General features: G+C 44.4%; 1 protein-coding gene across 1 annotated transcript in view; it reads left to right on the top strand.

Annotated features, from left to right (window-relative positions):
• The window catches only part of LOC122803271 (diacylglycerol O-acyltransferase 2-like), a 624,533-nt gene that overhangs the window by 587,947 nt on the left and 16,759 nt on the right, over window positions 1–19,827 (top strand). The window lies entirely within an intron of this gene.

The raw sequence follows: 19,827 nt of genomic DNA, 5'->3' as shown, positions 1-19,827 counted from the left end.
CTTGCCTCAGCCGATGTCAGACAAAGTAAATAATTGTTTAACTTGTGGGAAACAAATACCTCATAAGGATTTCCACTCTTACTGCCTTCCTTGCTTAGGTCCAGACCACGACGTATCAGCTTGTTTAGCCTGTGCCTCCTTCAACTGACGGACTCGTAGACGTCGGTCGGAGTTCGCTGAAGAGTTTTTTGGCTCCACTTTTGCATATAAAATGCCGTCGGAGACTCCGACTACACATTTAGCTAAAAAACGCAAAGAAAAGGACCGACACTCGCGGCCCGCAGTTTCGGCTGAAACCACGGTCAGGTCTACCGAGAGTGTCTCGGTTTCGGCTGAAACCGAGACCTCGGTTCTCCCTTCGGCCGAAAGCATGCCTCCGGTAACCGAGGCCACACAGGCCATGGCTGAGTCACCTTCAGAATTTCCTTCTGAAGTAGCAGGCACACAAGAGTTGTCTGACACAATTCCGTTGGACATCTCTACTCCTGCACGTGGGGCAGCTAGACCCCCTGCTTCTATGTCTATCAAGGCTTTCTCCAGGGCTAAAGCAGCCAAACTTTCCAAGGCCTTGCCTTCAAAAGCCCCCCCCCTCACAGGCCTACCTCTGAGGATCTTATTTCTTTGATCAGGGGATCCCATCCTCACCCAGACAGGGCCTCACAACCCCCTCCTGATAAGAGGCCTGGGACTGAACCCCCTGAACCTCTGTCCTCTGACTATTCCTCGGATGGTTCAGATGATTCAGACCATCAGGAAGGCCCGTACTCACCTTATGAGGACTCTGATGCAGAGGATTCTATTCCCTCTGCCTCTCCTCCAGAAGAATTTTCTTTTGGGGAAACCCTACACTCCATGAGGGAACACTTCCAATGGCAGGGTCAGGATTTTTCAGATTCGAGGAAAAGGCTAAGAACTTTTTTACATTTACCACAGCATAGGCCTTTAGCCATTCCACCTGTACTTTCAGTTGTTGATGCATATAATGATGCCAGTACTACCCCTGATTCTCTTCCCCCGGCCCCTGCAAAGCCTGACAGATACTACAGGGTCCCAGATACTCACTACCACTTGTACAAGGCTCATGCTGCAGACCCAGAAACCATCTCTCAGGGCCCTAAGGGTGTTGCAGTTGCCTCTGCCAAAAACCCACTCCCATCTGAAAGGGAATCTAGAGCATTAGAGAGATGGGGTAAATAGGTTTATACTTCTGCCACTCTTTCTGCGAGGGCTTTAAACTGTCAATTTCACATGATTCAGTATCAGGAATTTTTGCTAGATCAACTGAATAAAAAACTGGCCTCTACTGAACCTTTAGACCGTAAGTCCCTTCAGGATTTGGTACACAATTCTCAGCAGGTCAGTAATCATTTTTTAAAATGTGGCTATGATGCACTGGAGGCTTCATTTAGATCAGCTATGACTGGAGCTGTAATTCGAAGGCATGCCTGGTTAAAAGAATAATCATTACCAGACCATGTTAAGTCTGAACTCCTGGATGCCCCTATGGAGAAGCGAAGTTTGTTTGGCTCCCCTGCACAGGAGGTTCTAAAGAAAGTGGAAGAAAAAGCAAAATCTGTCCAAACAGTCAAGGATTTTTTGCAGGTCCAACCTCCAAGGTTTAGCAGAAATTGGCCTTCAAAGAATTGGTTCTTTCCAGACAGCTCCAGAGCACAGAGAGGCAGAAATAGACGCCCAAGAGGCAGAGGTCAATCTAGGGGTGCCTATAGGGGTCGTCAGTGGCACCCTGCCAGCCAAGGAAGTGCCGCCACAGCTGCGACTACAACCACTTCTACAGGACAGACACAATGACTTTGCTCTGATTCCGCCTACCAGGGAACAACTGGAAGCACCCTTGGGCGGAAAGCTAGCCTTATTCTCAAGAAATTGGCATTGTATTACAGGAGACAAATGGACTTTACAAACAATAGACAAGGGCTACAGGTTTCACTTCCACACTCTACCAAAAAAGAGAGGAATGCCAAACCTTCCACCAAACCAGAAATCAGAGGCTCTAAAGCAAATCATCAGTTTACTAAAGATGAGAGCAATAGAAAAAGTACCATCTATGGAACAAGGCCAAGGATTTTACTCCAGACTATTCCTTGTACCAAGAAAAGAAAATCAATGGAGGCCTATTCTAGACTTGTCCGCACTGAACACATACCTCATTGTTCCAAAATTCAAAATGCTGACACTACAGCAACTTCTTCCCATGTTGGGCAAGGAGTCTTGGCTGGTGACTCTAGATCTCAAGGAGGCATACCTGCACGTCCCTATACGACCAGATTGCAGAAGACACCTCAGATTTCTTGCAGGATCAGAGCATTATCAATTCTCAGCATTGCCCTTTGGCTTATCTACTGCACCCAGAGTATTCACAAAATGCCTGGCATCAGTAATTGCTCACTGCAGGCTTCAGGGAATTCAAATCTACCCATACCTGGACGACTGCCTAATACAAGCGGACAACAAGACAAAATTAATACAAGATTTGGCCTATGTCATTCAACTGCTACAAGCCTTGGGATACACAGTCAACATACAAAAGTCAAGACTAGTGCCATCTCAAAGGATAACATTTTTGGGAGCAGAACTGGACACAATAACTCGGATGGCTTTTCTCACAGAGGAAAAACAAAAGCAACTACCAGTCTATTTCATGGCATTAACAAGACTAACTCAGCTTACTGCAAGGAAAGTCCTGCAGGCCCTGGGTTACATGGCATCCTGCATAATATTGATCCCACATGCCAGGCTGCATATGAGAAAGTTACAATGGTACCTAAGGAATGTATGGTCTCGGCACAGACACAGTCTAGAAGCCCAGATACCAATCATTCCATGTCTGAAAAGAATTCCTGTGGTGGGCTCAGGCCTGTCAGATGAACCGAGGATTGCCTTTCCACAAACCACATCCAAGGCAGACCATTACCACGGACGCCTCAGACCTAGGCTGGGGGGCACACATGGAAGACAAGTGCATTCAAGGCCTATGGTCACAAGACCAGCTGAATCTACACATAAACCTAAAGGAGATGCTGGCAGTGAAGCATGCAATAGAGGCATTCTGACCATTCATCCAGCAAGGACACCTGCTGATAAGGACGGACAATACCACAGTCATGTGGTACATCAACAAACAGGGGGGCACACATTCATACCCTCTATGCCGGACGGCAATGGACCTGTGGAACTTGGCCCTGAATCTCAACATCCAACTGCAGGCCAAATTTGTACCAGGAAAAGAAAATTCAGTAGCAGACAGCTTAAGCAGGACTACCACAGATGCTCACGAATGGATGCTGCATCCAGATATCTTCAAAACCTTAACAGAGAAATGGGGAATGCCAGAGATAGTAGCACACAAACCCACACACGTTCAAGCTTGCACGGCCCAACATCATCTTCAGAAACAAACAAAGGCCAGCAATACGGTTCCAAAGGCTTTATTGGAATAAAGTAGGTGTCACAAAAACACCATAATACTCTCACAACAGCAAATAAAAGCGAAACCTCAAACTAGTTTCGGTAGAGCACCTTCTTCAGTGAGGACAAATAGCAAGACATGCTCCATTAAACACACTCCATATTTATATATATCCATAGCCAATAGCAAATGGCTTTCACTTAACTCATAATTTATTATTTAAAGTGTGCAAAACATTACTAAATAGAATGCATTTCCCATGATGATTCATTATTCAGAAAAAAATACTGTCAATATTATAAACACAAAAACTTCAATGAGTAAGTGATATGTTAACTCTTCATTGTAGTCTTCCAGTGTGGTGAAAATGGTGACGTCGCCATAACTTCCTAATAATGACACGTATAGAATATAAAAAAAGCACGTGAATAAGTAGCCGAACAAAAATTAAAATGGCTAAAAGTTATAATAATAAAAAATCTAATGTCCAAAAAACCAATAAAAAGTCTTAAATTGTGTTAAATTAAAAAAATCCTAAAAAATAGAACAACCAAAAATAACTCTGTCAAAAAAACAAGACCCACCAAAAAAAACTCCAATCATTGCGAGAAACGTTGCATTAGGCCCAATATATTTTATCATTAGCGTCTTATGAAAATATTTTGTATCTTAAAAATTTTTGCAGATTACCTTATAAGTATAATATATTACTGCAGCAGAGAAAATTGGACACGTCCCTCAATGGTATGCAATAGGACAGAAACATAATATAAATATGCATGCATGCACTAGCGACATTATATAATGTATCATGATGAAGTGCACACACAGTTGATCCATAAACGACAGAATAAATTTTTTGAAAACATAAAAAACACAAAAAATACCCAAAAGTATATAAAACTATTTACAAAAAAAAAGATAAAAAAAAAATGAAAAAAAATTTAGAAAAAAAAAAAAATCAATAAAGTGGAGAAAAACACAGTTATTAAATACATAAACATCAACAATTTAAAGGCCACATATAGACAACTTGTACCATTACTGATGAACTGTTAATGGGGATAGATTGTCCTTATGGGGGGAAATTGGGATGTGGATTTGTTATTAAATTATTGCAAAATAATACTAGCAAGTTACAAAATTAAACAATTTTCTATAATTGCTAATCTAGTTTGATATTTCATCTAGTTAGGTAATTAACTACATTTTTATGCCCATAATTCTTCTACAGTAAAATGCAATTCTTAATCGAACATGAATAGGTGAACATGAATGATATTTATAGGTAGAATCATAAAATCAGTAATGCTGTTCTATCAAATTTGCCAAATAATCAAATTCAGAATCATTTGTATCAGGTAAGCAGGTCACAGGACTAACCAAGAAAGAATTGATTCTACACAACAAAGATAGTTATTTCAAACAAGCATTAAATACATTTTGGGATATTTATTTTTCCTCCAATTCATGGATAATTTCATTTATAGTTTATACATAATTATGGCATTACATTCCATATTATATAGTTATATATATTATTCTTTTTTTATTTTGTTATTATAATATATACAGTATTTTTTTGACTTTATAATATTTATATCTTTTCTTTTATTTTTCTATTATATGAACTTTCATTATTTAAATAATTATATTTTACTTTTTTTAATACTTTTTATAATAAATTATAAATATATTATAAGTTAATTATGATACATTAAATATGGAGTAAATTTAATGGAATGTGTTACTTGTCAAATGGTCAGATATAAATAGCTCTCTGAGAAAATTTTTATTCGCTGAAGATTGTATGTGTGTGAACTATTTTATTTTTTGTACACACCTTATTTAATTATTCCAAGCCTTTGTTAATGATTTGGTTTCTTTTTTTTGAACCCTTTGGAACCACAAGAGATAGAACTGTTGACTGCCCCACTTCTGTTCTGCGACCCACCACACTCTTGCCTTGAATTCCTGAATTTGCCTGGAAACGCTGCTACCTTCCAGGGACTGGAGACACCTCTTCCTTTGATCCTGAAAGTCCTTTGCCTTCCTGTATGCCTTCCTGTCTCTTCTCCAGATTCTGACAGCTGAAGATCAGAGCAGCTCCTCACAAGGTACATCAGACTAAGAAGCTAGGCAAGGGAACGGCTTCTACGCATCTGCATGGATTCTTCATCGCATCCTCAACTACCTCTAACTAGCAACTGCCTCACCTTCAAGCACAACAACAACACACCAAAGCTAAAAAAAAAGCTTAAAAAATAAAAACAAAAAATTAAAAAAAAATAAGCCAGAGGGTCAATTAGAGGCTCCCCAAGGCTATCCTGGAAATCTCAACCAAATAAAACAAGAAAAGGAAAACAGAAATGGATGGGAAAGATTCCTCAGGAGAAAAGCACACACAAACACAATGGATACATAGCAGATAGCTTAATTGGCTGTTCCACTACTCTTCCATTGAATTAAGATGGCATCAATTTCAGCACAGTACAACATCAAGTGCACAACATGGATTGTCCACTCTCATCCACTCAATTTTTGAGAGGGATCAAAAAAAATCAATCACCAAAAAAAGCACCTTTACCTGCATGATCCTCTCTTGTGCTTTAAAATGTGTGCTGAAAATTAACACCAGCAACAGCAGAGCAGACAAGCTTAGACTTACAGTTCTTATTGCTTCTCTCCTTTCCAAGTACTTTCCACTTCAATCACTTCAGCGAGAAGAGAATTACAGGCATTAACAATGCAGTTATCTTCCATCTTCCATCAGAGAGTATCTCTGAGAACCAATCTACTTTTTATGCCAAGTATCCAGGGTAGCTTTCCTTTGAACCTTACCATTACTCTACAACCCCAACCCACAGAACAGGGGACAGGGGAAAACACTACAACACCTTTGATACACACAGGCAGCTGGCTATCTGATTATCTGACAGAACCAGAAAAAGCAACCAGCTTAGCTAGCAGCATGCAACAGGAGTGCAAAGCAAGCAATTACAAAAACAGACAAACAAAATCTAAAAAGAAATTGCATTCGATTCTGCTACTCATTTCATGGAAAGACAACTCCTGAAAATATCAGCCTCACTCTCACAAGACAGCACAGCAGCCAGCACCAGCCATTGCTTCCTGGCCACTATGGCTTTAAAAAGAATTTTTTTTAGAAGCTGCATACATTTGCATGGCAGCATTATAATCTTCCTTATAACTTTCCTTCTCCAGGTTTTTGCAACTGCTTTTTGTTGGCAACTAATTACAATCACTACCACATCATTATCTAATCTCCTCCTCCCCCCAGTTTGGTATTCTACCCATTTTTTTTAGGACTGCAGATGCATCCTGAAGGGACATATACAGTTTTGTACCTACCATAAATGTAGATGTCCGATAGGTATGCATCTGCAGTCAGGATTACCCACCCTCCTTCCCCTCTGTGGTATTCCTAGGGTACTTACCCCTCATTTAGCTAGCTGGGGGAATCTATTATGGTGTATTTGTTTGTATGTATATATGTATATATATTTTTTGCTCTCTACTGTTTGGAATTATCTGCATTTATCCAAATTTAGCCTTCCTAGAGGGCACCTGGCATCTGGGGCAAGAAACACTGAGGAAAATAGCATTGGCTGATGCCTTTATACCCAAGCAGCTATGACGTCGGGTGAAGTGCGACATCAGCCGAGGCCAGACCCAGACTTTGGAATCGGGCCGACCGAAGGGCTGCCTGAGGCAGGACAACCCATTTGTTAGGACTGCAGATGCATACCTATCGGACATCTACATTTATGGTAGGTACAAAACTACTTTTTTACTATTTATTGAAAGCCTACATACTCTAATACTCTGTTGCATTTTAGTAGCTCCCATCCTTTGTATTAAAAGTGCATTCATTGGTCAAAAGACAGTTTGATTAGTAAGGATTGTGTTGAATGAAGATGCCTTTTATGTATAGAGTAGTAAACTGAGATGTTTTATAGGAGAGGCTGTCCCCACAAAGTAGTAGCCAGTTTTATGAATGAAGTTTGTTTTAAAAGAAATTTAGTAGATTTTCTCCCATTTTAGGGGGAAATAATTTAATCATGGGAAATAAAATAGGACTAATATCAGAATGCAAAGATATAATATGGATGGGAGACCAATGGTCATGCTCAGTAAGTGGAATTTATTTCATGGAGGTGGTGGACAGTTTGAGGATCTGGTTAGAAAACTTATGATAGTGACAGGAGTTTGAAGACTAATTGTGACCCATGGATTGGCTAGTGCCTCCACTCAAGGTAACATGGGAACCTACAAATGGGGGCAGTTTAATCAATATAAACATATTAGAAGGACCCATTGTAAATGTTGGAAGTATTGGGTAAGTAGAAGTTTAATATATTTTGTAATTGTAACTCTAAGGGTGTTGTATACCTAGCTTTATGTCAGAGATGTATATAGGAAAAACAGAAAGAACCCTAAAGGAGAGGATATGTGAACACACAAATGATGTGAAAAAGGTTGTTTGTACAGTGCTATATATAAACATATTGATGTGTGTATAAGGATCATACAGTGCTCTGTATAAATACATTGATGTGTGTATAAATGTCATACAGTATTCTGTATAACTAAATCAATGTGTGTATAAGAATCATACAGTGCTATGTATAAACATCGATGTGTGTATAAGGATCATACAGTGCTATGTATAAATGTATTGATGTTCGTACAAGGATCATACAGTGTTATGTATAAATTGCTGTATATAAACATATCAATGTGTGTATAAGGATCATACAGTGCTCTATATAAACATTTCGATGTGCATATAAGGATCATACAGTGCTCTCTATAAACATATCAGTGTGTGTATAAGGATCATTTCTTTAAATTTTGGGTTTTGGGTAATGTGGAACCTGACATGGGTGGGGTGGATGAAATGTTGGAAGTGAAAGAATTGAAATGGCAGCTTGGGTTATTTGCATATAACTGTCCTGGGCTTAATGAAAGTCTCAATCAGAAATATTATTTAATGAGGGTGTGGGGTTATTTTTCTTTGCTCTCATTGTCTTTTGATTTTTGATATTACTGTCTATTGTTTTTGAATAGTTAAGGTTTTGGTTGATGTTTATCGTGGATGTTTTTTTAAACGTGCAGGGTATGTTAAAGAATATGTATTTATGCATTATATTGTGCAATATTATAACTATTTATTTGCAATTTTGATTGTATTTTCAAAAACTGAAAGGATATATTATCACACAATAGTGGTCAAATATTTGAATAAGGTGTTTGTCTTATGGGCTCATTCCGAAGAAATCCTGTAATGTTCTTACTGCTATATAAACCCTGTGTCTTATAAAGGCTCTGCTTGTATTGTCAGGCTCTGGATTGCATTGCATAAGTGGAAATTCCTTAAGATTCCAAGAGCAGGCTAAGTTATTTCTTACACTTATTTCACTGAATTGCACTTTTGAAACGCTTATAATTGTGCTATACAGTTGATCTGCTATATTTTTGCACTGTTATAAAGCTTTTTTTTATTGTTTCATTGCATTTATGTGCTGTTTTAAACTGTTTTAACATTACTTAACTGTAAACCTGCTTTTTCACACTGAGAGTTGTATTTTCTGTTTGTGATTGCTCTATCCGAACCTTTATCTGCATTTTTGTCTGTTAAAAGCATTCTCTAGTGTGCTCCTTGATCTGTTTAAAACTTTCATTTAGTGGCTACAGCTAGGAACTGTAATTTTTTCCCACCCACCCTCCCTAGTGTTGTGTGTTTATTCTTGGTGGCTTTGCAGTTGCCCGGCCATACTGTATATTTGATCTGTGACACTCCTCCCAGTCTAGTGTCATTAGTTCACTCTAATAGAGAACATTTGTGAAGGCCAACCCACTCAGATTCTTAATGTTGAATTAACTTCTGTTCCAGCTTTCTCCATTTCCACTTTACTGGAAAAAAAAAATTCAAAGCTTGCTTCCCCCCTTTCCTGTGGCAGGTCAGATACGGATTTGCTGTGTCCAGGACTGTTTGTGAGCTCCTAAGCCCCCCCCCCCCCCCCCCCACTTAACTGGGGTTAAACTATTCCTGGCACCATAAAGTCTGTTTTTCAAAATTTCCCTTACAACTAGCCAGCTTTTTTAGTTTTAGCACTCATCTGTTTCTTTGATCTCAGCACTTGTTCAGAACTCGTTGTAAGCACTAAAGTTACAAATTATTACAGCACTCAACTTTCCTCACTTGTCTAGAGGAAAACAGTTTTTAGTACTTAATAAATAAGCAGCTATTCAGGCATGTCTAAAGGTCAGCTCCCGGTGTTTTCTCCTGTCTACCTGATGAATATGGGCATCTTGAGACAGTGCAGCAATTGCCTCATGTACACAGACAACCCTCTCCTCCTACCACCCAACACTACGACCTGTGAGAGATGCACTTATATAGCCAAACTGGAAGCAAAGCTCTCTTTACCAAAGACAGGCCTAGACAGTCAAGAGGAGAAGGTAAACACTTGCACCGCACCACACTCATCACATAATCCCTCAAAACCTACACCACCAAAACACACACACAGAACCACAAAACACACACCTACATTCGCGGAGGCTCTCTGTACTAATCTGCCCAAACAACAGAGACCTCCAAAGCAGAAATGCAAGCAACCTCCACCCCCCCAACACAACGCAAATGACACAGTCCACATACTCAGTGTGCCACTCAACTACAAGCCCATAAGGCATAACGTACCCAACACTCTAGTCATAGGTGACTCTATAGTCAGGCGCACTGATGTTCCACTCACCAGGCTAAACAAGGAAAAAGTTACTGTCAGCTGCCTGTCAGGTGCCAGGATCCGCCACATAACGCATGCACTCGGGTCACTTCACAACAAGTACAAATATGACTCTTGTTATTGTCCATGTTGGTGTGAATGACCTGAGACGTACCTTCCTGGACTACATGAAAAGAGACATGGAGGAGGTCTCTGATCTTATAGCCCAGGCCGGTATGACCCTAGCCCTGAGTAGCATCTTGCCATCACCCAGAATGACACCACAGTACAAGGACGAAATGATTGACTTTAACAATTGGCTAAGCTTCTGGTGTCATTCTAAGGGAATCCAGTATCTGTCTGCCTGGGATGACATGATCGACAGACCACGCTGCTTTGCCAGAGATGGCCTGCACCTGTCGCCCTTGGGATTCCGGATACTGGCAAAGGCTCTTGCCACCCCTATAGTGCCTTTTTTAGGCAAGGTTCAAATGACAGATTCATCACCGATTCTGGATACTGACAAAGGCTCTTGCCACCCCTATAGTGCCTTTTTTAGGCAAGGTTCAAATGACAAATTCATCACCGTAACAAATACAAGCAAGCAAAATCTGAGGGTAATGCTACTCAATGCTAGAAGTCTAAACCTCAAAATGCACTCACTCGAGGCACTCCTTAAAATGGAGAACATTGACATCTGTGCAGTGACAGAGACCTGGTTCAAAGCTCCAGAGAGCACCCCTGCATTACCAGGCTATAATTCATACCACACCTTTCGGCCACCAAACCTGGACCGAAACACTAAAGGTGGAGGCGTGTCCATATTCATTAAGGATAACCACACCTCCAAGCTAGTTGCTCATCATAATGCATCAGAGATTATGCAAATTCAACTAAATCTGGGCAAAACCGCAATCCAGATTGTAGCTTGCTAAAGACCCCCCACCATGCCCCAGGATTCCCACTCCTCTTCTTGATACACTGGAAAATATTAAGGTACAACACAGCAGTCTAATAATGGGTGATTTCAACTACCCTACCATTAACTGGGAAAACTACTCCTGTATCAACTCTTTTAATCAACGTTTTCTGGAAATCATCAATTCCAACGCTTTGGATCAACTTATCCACACCCCCACTAGAGGCGGCAATATCCTAGACCTGGTCATCACCAATATGGGTGACCGGTGTTCCACACCAGAGGTCAGCTCCTCGTTGGTGAGATCCGACCACAAGCTAATCACCCTAGACATCCACATCCCGCTCCCACCCCCCATTAGGAAAACAACCGTAAAAAATTTCTCCAAAGCCAACTTCACGCTTCTTAAGACAGAAGTGGCAAACTTCATGACACCCATGCAGATGGACAATAGAGGTACGACTGCTGAATCCTACACAAATGCACTTTATAAGCACTTACACGAGTGCATGGATCGTGCTATCCCTAACAGAACCAAGATGCTATCCTACAAAAAAAGGAAGCCAATCTGGTGGTCTTCTGCCATAAACAAACTCTACAACAGAAGAAAGAAACTGTTGCAAAAAAGTAAAATCCCATGATTGGAGGAACTCCCTGGTCAGCCTCAGTAAGAAGCTGAGATCCCTCATAAAATCCTCCAAAGCTAGTTATGAAAACAAAATTGCCACTGATTCTAAAGACAACCACAAAGCAGTCTATAGCTATGTTAAAAATCTCAATGGCAACACTCAGATCTGCTATGAGTTACAGCACAATGACACTAAATATACAGAACCAACTGATATTGCCAACATCCTGGCAGATAGGTTCAACTTTACACCCTCTCACCCCCTAAAGGGCCCATCTTTATACCGGAAGAATGCAAAGTTCCTGTAATCACGGCTGCACAGGTAAAAACTTCACTCTCCAAAGCCAAGAACACAGCATCCATGGGACCTGACAACATCCCAGGCTGCCTTCTACATGAACTACAGAATGAACTGGCACCCCACCTAAGTACCATGTTCAATCATAGCCTCACCTCAGGCTTTGTGCCCATTGAATGGCGCACCACGACAGTTATCCCACTCCACAAAGGGGGGGGGGGCACAACAGACCCCCGGGAACTACCGCCCCATTAGCCTGACGAGCCTCATCTGCAAGGCCATAGAACATATCATCATGGAACTCATAAACAAAGACATTGGAGATCTCCAAACCCTGGACCCCACACAGTTTGGGTTTGTAAAAGGCAGATCATGTCTCCTAAACCTGATAGACTTCTTTGAAGTAGTCACCAAGGCCATGGATGAGGGTAAGGTGGTTCACATAGCCTATCTAGATCTTGATCTTGCCAACACGTTCGACACCATCCCCCACTCTGGAATTATAGATAAACTCACTAAACTAGGTATAAATCCCTATGTCACAAGATGGGTTGCCAAATGGCTTACTGAAAGAACCCACACTGTGAAAGTAGCAGACTCCAAATCAGACTTCAGACTAGTGACAAGTGGAGTACCACAGGGTTCAGTCCTGGGTCCTCTCCTGTTTGGTATCTACTTCTCTGAAGTACAGGCTAACACAGAAGGTCTTTGGCTAACTAAATTCGTAGATGACTGCAAACTAGGAGCCATAATTGAAACTCTTAACGATGTGGACATCCTACAAAAGGGCCTCACTGAGACAGATGCCTGGTGTCAAAGACATGGTCTCAAGCTCAGTGCCAAAAAGTGCATTGTCATCCCCTTTGGTAAAAATTCTGTACCCATGAACTACCACATAGGCGGTAGTCTACTTAACACCGAAAGTGTGATAAGAGACCTTGGGACACAGATGGACAGTAGTTTCTCCTTTGGTAATCACATTGCCAAAGTGGTCAGGAAATCTTTCTACGTGGCACACCTCATCACAAAAGGTTTCTTACCCAGAAAAAAAAGAGGTCCTTGTTCCCCTCTACTCATCACTCATTAGACCCATAGAGTACAACGCCCCTTTTGGTATGTACCTCACAAGACATCTACAACTGGAAAGGCCGCAAAAATACCTCACAAAGAGGATTACTGGCCTCAAACAGATGCCTTACGCAGACCGTCTCAAAAAACTCCAGCTTTACTCCGTCGCATATCGCCTACTCAGAGGCGATCTCTGCCTAACATACAAAGCTATGTCAAACCCAGAGCTGTTGGACATGCTCCACTTAAAGAAATCCCAATCCATCCGAGCTACACGCTCTAGGGACCTAAACCTTGTCACTACAATAAACAGAACATGCTGGAGGGATAGATTCCTGTCCCAGAGACTTCCCATACTCTGGACCAGACTACCTATGTATGTCAAACAGAGCTCCTCATTAGCACTATTCAAGAAAAATCTTGATGATTGGATGGGTAATAGGAAATTCACCCTGGGGATCACTTCTGTGGTTCTGCTTGACAGGGGCACAGGAAAATAATTTTCTTGGGTGGCGAAAGCCAGGGTACATTTTTGGTTAGGCTTGTATAGGCCCTAGAGCCAATAGCCTAGTACCTACCTATGAAAGAGCTTAACTTTTTTTCATTAAAACAAGGTGGTGTGTCTGTATTTTGTAGTTCCTTTATTTTTGAAGTTTTACTGTAGTTATGTTTAATCATAGATCTGAAGTAGGATGTTCATTTTTCAGAAACCTGTGGGTTACGGATCCGATATCAGATCCGAGCCGGCAACTTGTTTCAAGCTAATGGATCCGAGCTCCTAGCTCCTCCCTTCACCCATAATCCCCTGCTAACCCTCCCTGACCTCAGATCTAGTTTGCCGCGCTTGTGGATGGCTGGATCCTTTTGAGCTCGTCAGCTAAGTGAAAATTTTACTACTTGTATCTGTACTTTCCTGTCAGAATTTTTTTCTTTTTTAGTTAAAATTAATCAAGTAAAAGTGTGTAAGTGTTAGGCTCCTTATTATTTGTTCTTTAATTAGTTACCCCTCCCTTCGCTGGTCGTTAGTGTGTGAGCGTGTGTTGCGTTTCTTTTGGGGCCTGTGTGTGTGTGTAGTTGTTTTTTTCTTAAAAAAAAAAAAAAAAAAAAAATGGCTGAGGCCCCAACAGCCATATTTTCCAAATGTAACGAGTGTGGCCATAAGCTCTCCCCGGCTGATGGCCACACTCTGTGCGTTCGGTGCCTTGGGGTTGAACACCTTACCTCAGGCTGTACCATCTGTGCAGCGTTCAACCCCAGGGCACTGAAAGAGTGGAGGTCGAAGCTGGTCCTGGCGGGACTTTTACCCCCGGACTCGGCTTTGGCCTCCGCTACCTCTGCTGCTCCCGTGGCTCCACCACAGCCTGTGGTCACTGCCACTCCTGCCCCCCTGCCTCCGTCCATGACTCAAACTCCCGCTAAAGTGTCGGAGGACAGGGAGACCAGGAGGGAGAAACGGAGGGAGAAGCACCACAAGCGGCGGGCCGAGACCTCCGTTTCGGCCCCCGCCAGCTAAGCGGGCTTCTCCCTCCACTGCTTCTAGGTCTCCTCCTCCTCGGCTCCGATCCCCTTGTTTCTCCCCGGGGCCCGAGGAGGAGGAGACCCGATCTCCATCGAGGTCATCGAGACGGCATTCCAGGCCTGCCTCGGTGGCCTCTTCAAGATCTACTTTCAGTTTATCCGATGCAGACTTGGACCGGATGATGCAAAGATTCATCCAGGCCCAGCTGCAGATGGGAGTGCTCTTGCCTCCCCCCCCCCCCAGGGGGGGAGCTCGACACCCTTTTTCCACCCTATTGCACCTTCTCCGACCCGCTATCCGGGTTCGGAGCGTTCGGAGCCGAGCAGCGTTGGAGCCGGGGGTGGGTCGGCACTGACAGTACTTGGTACTTCGGATCTGACCCTGCCCTCGAGCCTGTCGGATCCGACCTCTCGGAGCCGTGGTCCAAGCTTCGGATCCGGGGGATACAGTGTGCCTTCGGCTCCATCCAGGTCGGAGCACACTGGTCCCTCGGATCCGATGGTCTCGGCGCCAGCTCCGATCCCTTCATCGGATCCGAGTGGGAGCTGACTTTCGGATCCATTAGAGAGTGGCTCTTTCTCGGCCTTCGATGTTGTGGAGAGGGCTCTGTTGAGAGCATCCGGACCCCCAGTCCTTGCATCGGCTCCTCCCTGCACTCCCTCTCTGCTGGGCCAGGCTTCCATCACCCGGCCAAAGGGACAGCCTGCTTCGATGTCACAGATGGTTCCATTGGAACAAGATGTTGCTGGCAAGGCCTCCTCGGACAGTCTCCCCGAGGAAGCTCCCCGTAAGCATAAGTGAAAAAGGAGGCACGTGGACTCCCCTGAGTCCTTAACCGAGGACATGGACTTGGAGGAAGGGGAAGGCTCCCCAAGATCGCCCCCTGAGGATGTCTCCTTTGGAGACATCATGGAGATGCTGAGAATCAGAGGTGGGTGGTCTGCCCCCAGGTCTTTCTCTGATGAGTCCGTGTTTCTGGAGGCATTCGAGGCAGGCCCGTCTACCTCTTGGGTGTCCCCTCCGGCCGACCCCCTGGTGGACCTCATTACCACCAGGGCGTGGAAGGATCCGGACACCGTGGAGCCAATACCGAAACGCCTGGATAGGATTCTTAGCCCCCCCCCCTCAGACTGAACACATTGGAGTAAGGGGCCCCCCGTAGATGCCATGTTGACGGCGGCAGCCACAAAAAGGGAAATGTCTCAGGAGAGACCCTCAGTCCATCCACCGAGCAAAGAGTCCCGTTTGATGGACCACTTAGGGAAGCGAGTCTTTAGTTCAGCAACCTTCTCGGTAAGGTCTCTGAACTATATGGCACATGTCATCAGGATGCAGCGGGATCTTATAAAAGAATACGCTGCATCCCCCCCTGAGTCCATGTCGGAGGATGACAAACAATTGTACTCCACCCGAATGGCCACTCTGAGATCGATTTCAAACACCTCTATGCGGCTGTTGTCCCACGCCACAGAGGGAGCCGCTAGGCTCCGTCATTGCGATTTTGTGGAGCCCTTTAAAGCGTCCTTCGCGAACGCCCCTTTTGATGGTTCTGCCCTATTTGGCAAAACAGTTCGCGAGACACTTGTCCAGAGCGAGAAGGACGGGAAGACGTCTGCCATCTGAGTCTGTTTCTCTGCTCCCCAGCGGTCCTTTTCGAGGAACCAAAAGGGTCAGAAGAAGATGTGGTTCTGAAAATCACAACATTCCCAACAAGCTCCGGACAACCAGTCCTACCGTGGCAGAGGTGGACAGGGAGGACGCCGCCCCAGGGGCAGAGGGGCTCCAAGAAACTTTGGGTCCAGAGAACCTTTCTCTGAGCGGCCCGCGCAGCAGCTCTGAGGGGTTGCCTGGCTGCTCCACTCTGGAGGCAGTCGGGGGGTGCTTCTCGAAACACCTAGCGGCATGGGAGTCCATCACAACAGACCGCTGGGTGCTTCGCATCATATCCAGAGGGTACAAAATACCAATACTCCATGTCCCCAAATCCAAGAACCTCCCCAATGTGCCACCCGATCAGAGGTAGGCTGCAGCTGCAGAAATTCAGCAGCTGCTAAGAAAAAGAGCCATCCAGCCCGTCCCCCAAGACCAGCTTGGATTAGGGTTCTACTCCAGGTTCTTTTTGGTGCCAAAAAAGACGGGGGACTTGAGACCGATCCTAGACCTTTCCCGCTTGAACCTGTCAGTAACCAAGGAAAAATTCCAGATGGTCACTCTTCAATCTATTCTCCCCCTTTTGAGGGAGAACGATTGGATATGCTCTATAGACCTCAAGGATGCGTACTACCACATTTTAATGGACAAACAATCCAGGAGGTTCCTTTGCTTCCGGCTGGGGGCCAGTCACTACCAGTTCAGGGTCCTTCCCTTTGGCCTCACCACAGCCCCCCAGGGTGTTCACCAAGGTATTAGCAGTGATTGCGGCCCACCTGAGACTCCAGGGAATACAGGTCTTTCTGTACCTGGACGACTGGCTCCTGACCGCACCAAGGCAGACTTCTTTCTCCATCTAGCCCCACAGTTAGGCATTACTATCAACGTCGGCAAATCTCTACTGGCTCCAACGCAGGTCATAGAATTCATAGGTGCCAGAATAGACACCAGAGATTTGCGAGCCTTCCTAACTTCCAAGAGAATCCGGAACTTACAACTTCATGTGCGGGCTATCCTCCATTCAGAGGCTTCACCAGCGGAATTGGTCCTGAGGGCACTAGGCTCCATGGTGGCAGCGATTACGCTCCTTCCATGCACCCGTTTGAACATGCGGGTACTGCAATGGACTCTGCTAGTGCAATGGTCCTTTCTATCCCTTCCTCTCCACCATCCCATTGCTATCAGCAAGGCTTGCAGAAGGGCGCTACTATGGTGGCTCCAAGCCTCGAACTTCCATACGGGCTGTCCCTTCTGCACCTCTCCCCCTCTCGCCACTGTGACCACGGACGCTTCCCGCCTCGGGGGGGGGGCACTATTCAGGCAGGACAGTCCAAGGCACGTGGAACGATAGAGACCTCCCTGCATATCAACGTTCTGGAGATGAGAGTGGTGCTGTTGGCGTTGCAAGCACTTCAGGGCTTCCTCCCCACAGGAACGATTGCAATTCAGTCGGACAACATCTCGGTGGTCTGGTATATCAACAAACAGGGGGAACCAGATCTTACCCTCTATGCCGCGAAGCCATGAGAGTGTGGGAATGGGCGATCTCCACCAACCGCTTTCTGATTGTAACGCACATTCCGGGGAGGACCAACATCCTAGCGGACAAGCTCAGCCGCACCCTTCTTACCCCGTACGAGTGGTCTCTCAATCCACTAGTAGCGAAGCAGATATTCGCAACATGGGGGCAACCTTGCTGCGATCTTTTTGCATCTCCATCAAACACCAAATGCGACAATTTCTTTGCTCTAATCCCCCCCTCCAGGGGAAACTCCAAGAGATGCTCTGGTGCATGCTTGGCCACCCGGTCTACTCTATGCCTATCCTCCTCTACCACTAATGATACAACTCTTACAGAAAGCCTTGCGGTTAGGGAGCAAGATGATTCTCATTGCCCCATTCTGGCCTCGGCAAATTTGGTTCCCTTACCTGTGGTCTCACCTTGTGAATCACCCTTGGATTCTAGATCCCATTCCGGATCTCATCTCCCATCCGTCTAACTTACCAACTCCAAACCTGGACAATCTGAAACTGACAGCTTGGTTGCTCCAGTTCCACTCCTAGTTAGGACTCTCGGTATCTCTTCACCAGTCAAAGCCATCCTCGTGGCAGCGCATAAGCCCTCCACCAGGAAAGTGTACCACAGTAAATGGAAACGTTTTTCCATCTGGGTGGAGCATCATGATCTAGATCTCTTTACGGCTCCTCTTCCATCCATATTAGACTTCCTAACTGAACTCTTTCAGGAAGGCGCTAGTTGTTCAACTGTCAAAGTGCAATTGGCAGCCATATCACATTACCATGTGGGACATGATACAGGGCCCTTGATGTCGGCCAAGTTGTGTAAAACCTTTCTCAAGGGCACCTTTTTACTTAGACCCCCTGTAAAGGAAGCCATGCCCCCCTGGGATCTTACATTAGTTCTTTAAGCCTTGACTGCTCCACCCTTTGAACCTGCTGCTTCAGTAGATCTCAAATTCTTGTTCATAGGTTCATAGATTAGTACTAAGCTAACTGCCCTTGCAAGCCATTTTAAGCTTAGCCAATTATCCCTTGTGAGACTCAAACCCTGCACCTTGTGTTTGTAAGGCAAACACTTTAACCATTAGGCCACCCTCTCAACCTGTTGTCATGGAAAACAGCATTCCTTGTAGCCATCACTTCAGCGAAAAGAGTGTCGGAGCTTCAGGCTCTCTCTGTGAAGCCTCCTTACCTGATCTTTCACCCAGATAAGAGTGTACCTCAGGATCAATCCCTCCTTTCTTCCCAAGATAGCATCAGAAACCAACATAAATCAATCCATAAATGTACCGGTTTTCTTCCCTAAATATCAGAATAAGGGAGAGTACAAGCTGCACTCATTAGATGTTCATAGGCAGCTTCGCTTTTATACTCGTAGGACAGCTGGCCATAGACAATCCAACCAGCTGTTCGTTTCCTTTGCCAAATTTAACTTGGGGAAAGCTATCTCTAAAGTATCTTTATCTCGCTGGATTTCCCAATGTATCTTACTGGCGTATCAAGCCTCGGGTAGACCCGCACCAGAAGGAGTTCGTGCTCATTCCACCTGCTCCATTTCTACCTCTGCGGCCTTCAAGTCTAGAGTTCCATTGGATGATATTTGTTCTGCAGCCACTTGGGCTTCATCTCATACCTTTATTAACCACTACAAACTAGACGTGCTTTCTAGAGGGAGAGCATCCTTTGGCTCTGCGGTGCTTCGTAATATCCTTCCATGATGGCCACCCAAGGTGCAGGTAGCTGGGGACTCTGTCCCACAGGTTGCTGACAAATGAACATCCTACTTCAGATTTAGAAGTTATGTACTCACCTTAACGTCCATCTGAGTAGGTAGTTCATTTGTCTGCAACCATCCCCCCCTCCTTCCCCCTGACCTTCTTCGGATCTACTAGTAGCTAGATATCCTTTGTTGGATATATATTGAGGGGCAAACTCGATCTGAGGTCATGGAGGGTTAGCAGGGGATTATGGGTGAAGGGAGGAGCTAGGAGCTCGGATACATTGGCTTGAAACAAGTTGCCGGCTCGGATCCGATATCGGAT

Source organism: Protopterus annectens, chromosome 5.part1 (assembly GCF_019279795.1).
Source record: "Protopterus annectens isolate FY-2018-M chromosome 5.part1, PAN1.0, whole genome shotgun sequence".
NCBI lineage: Eukaryota > Metazoa > Chordata > Ceratodontiformes > Protopteridae > Protopterus > Protopterus annectens.
This window is presented reverse-complemented; position numbering and strand designations above follow the sequence as displayed.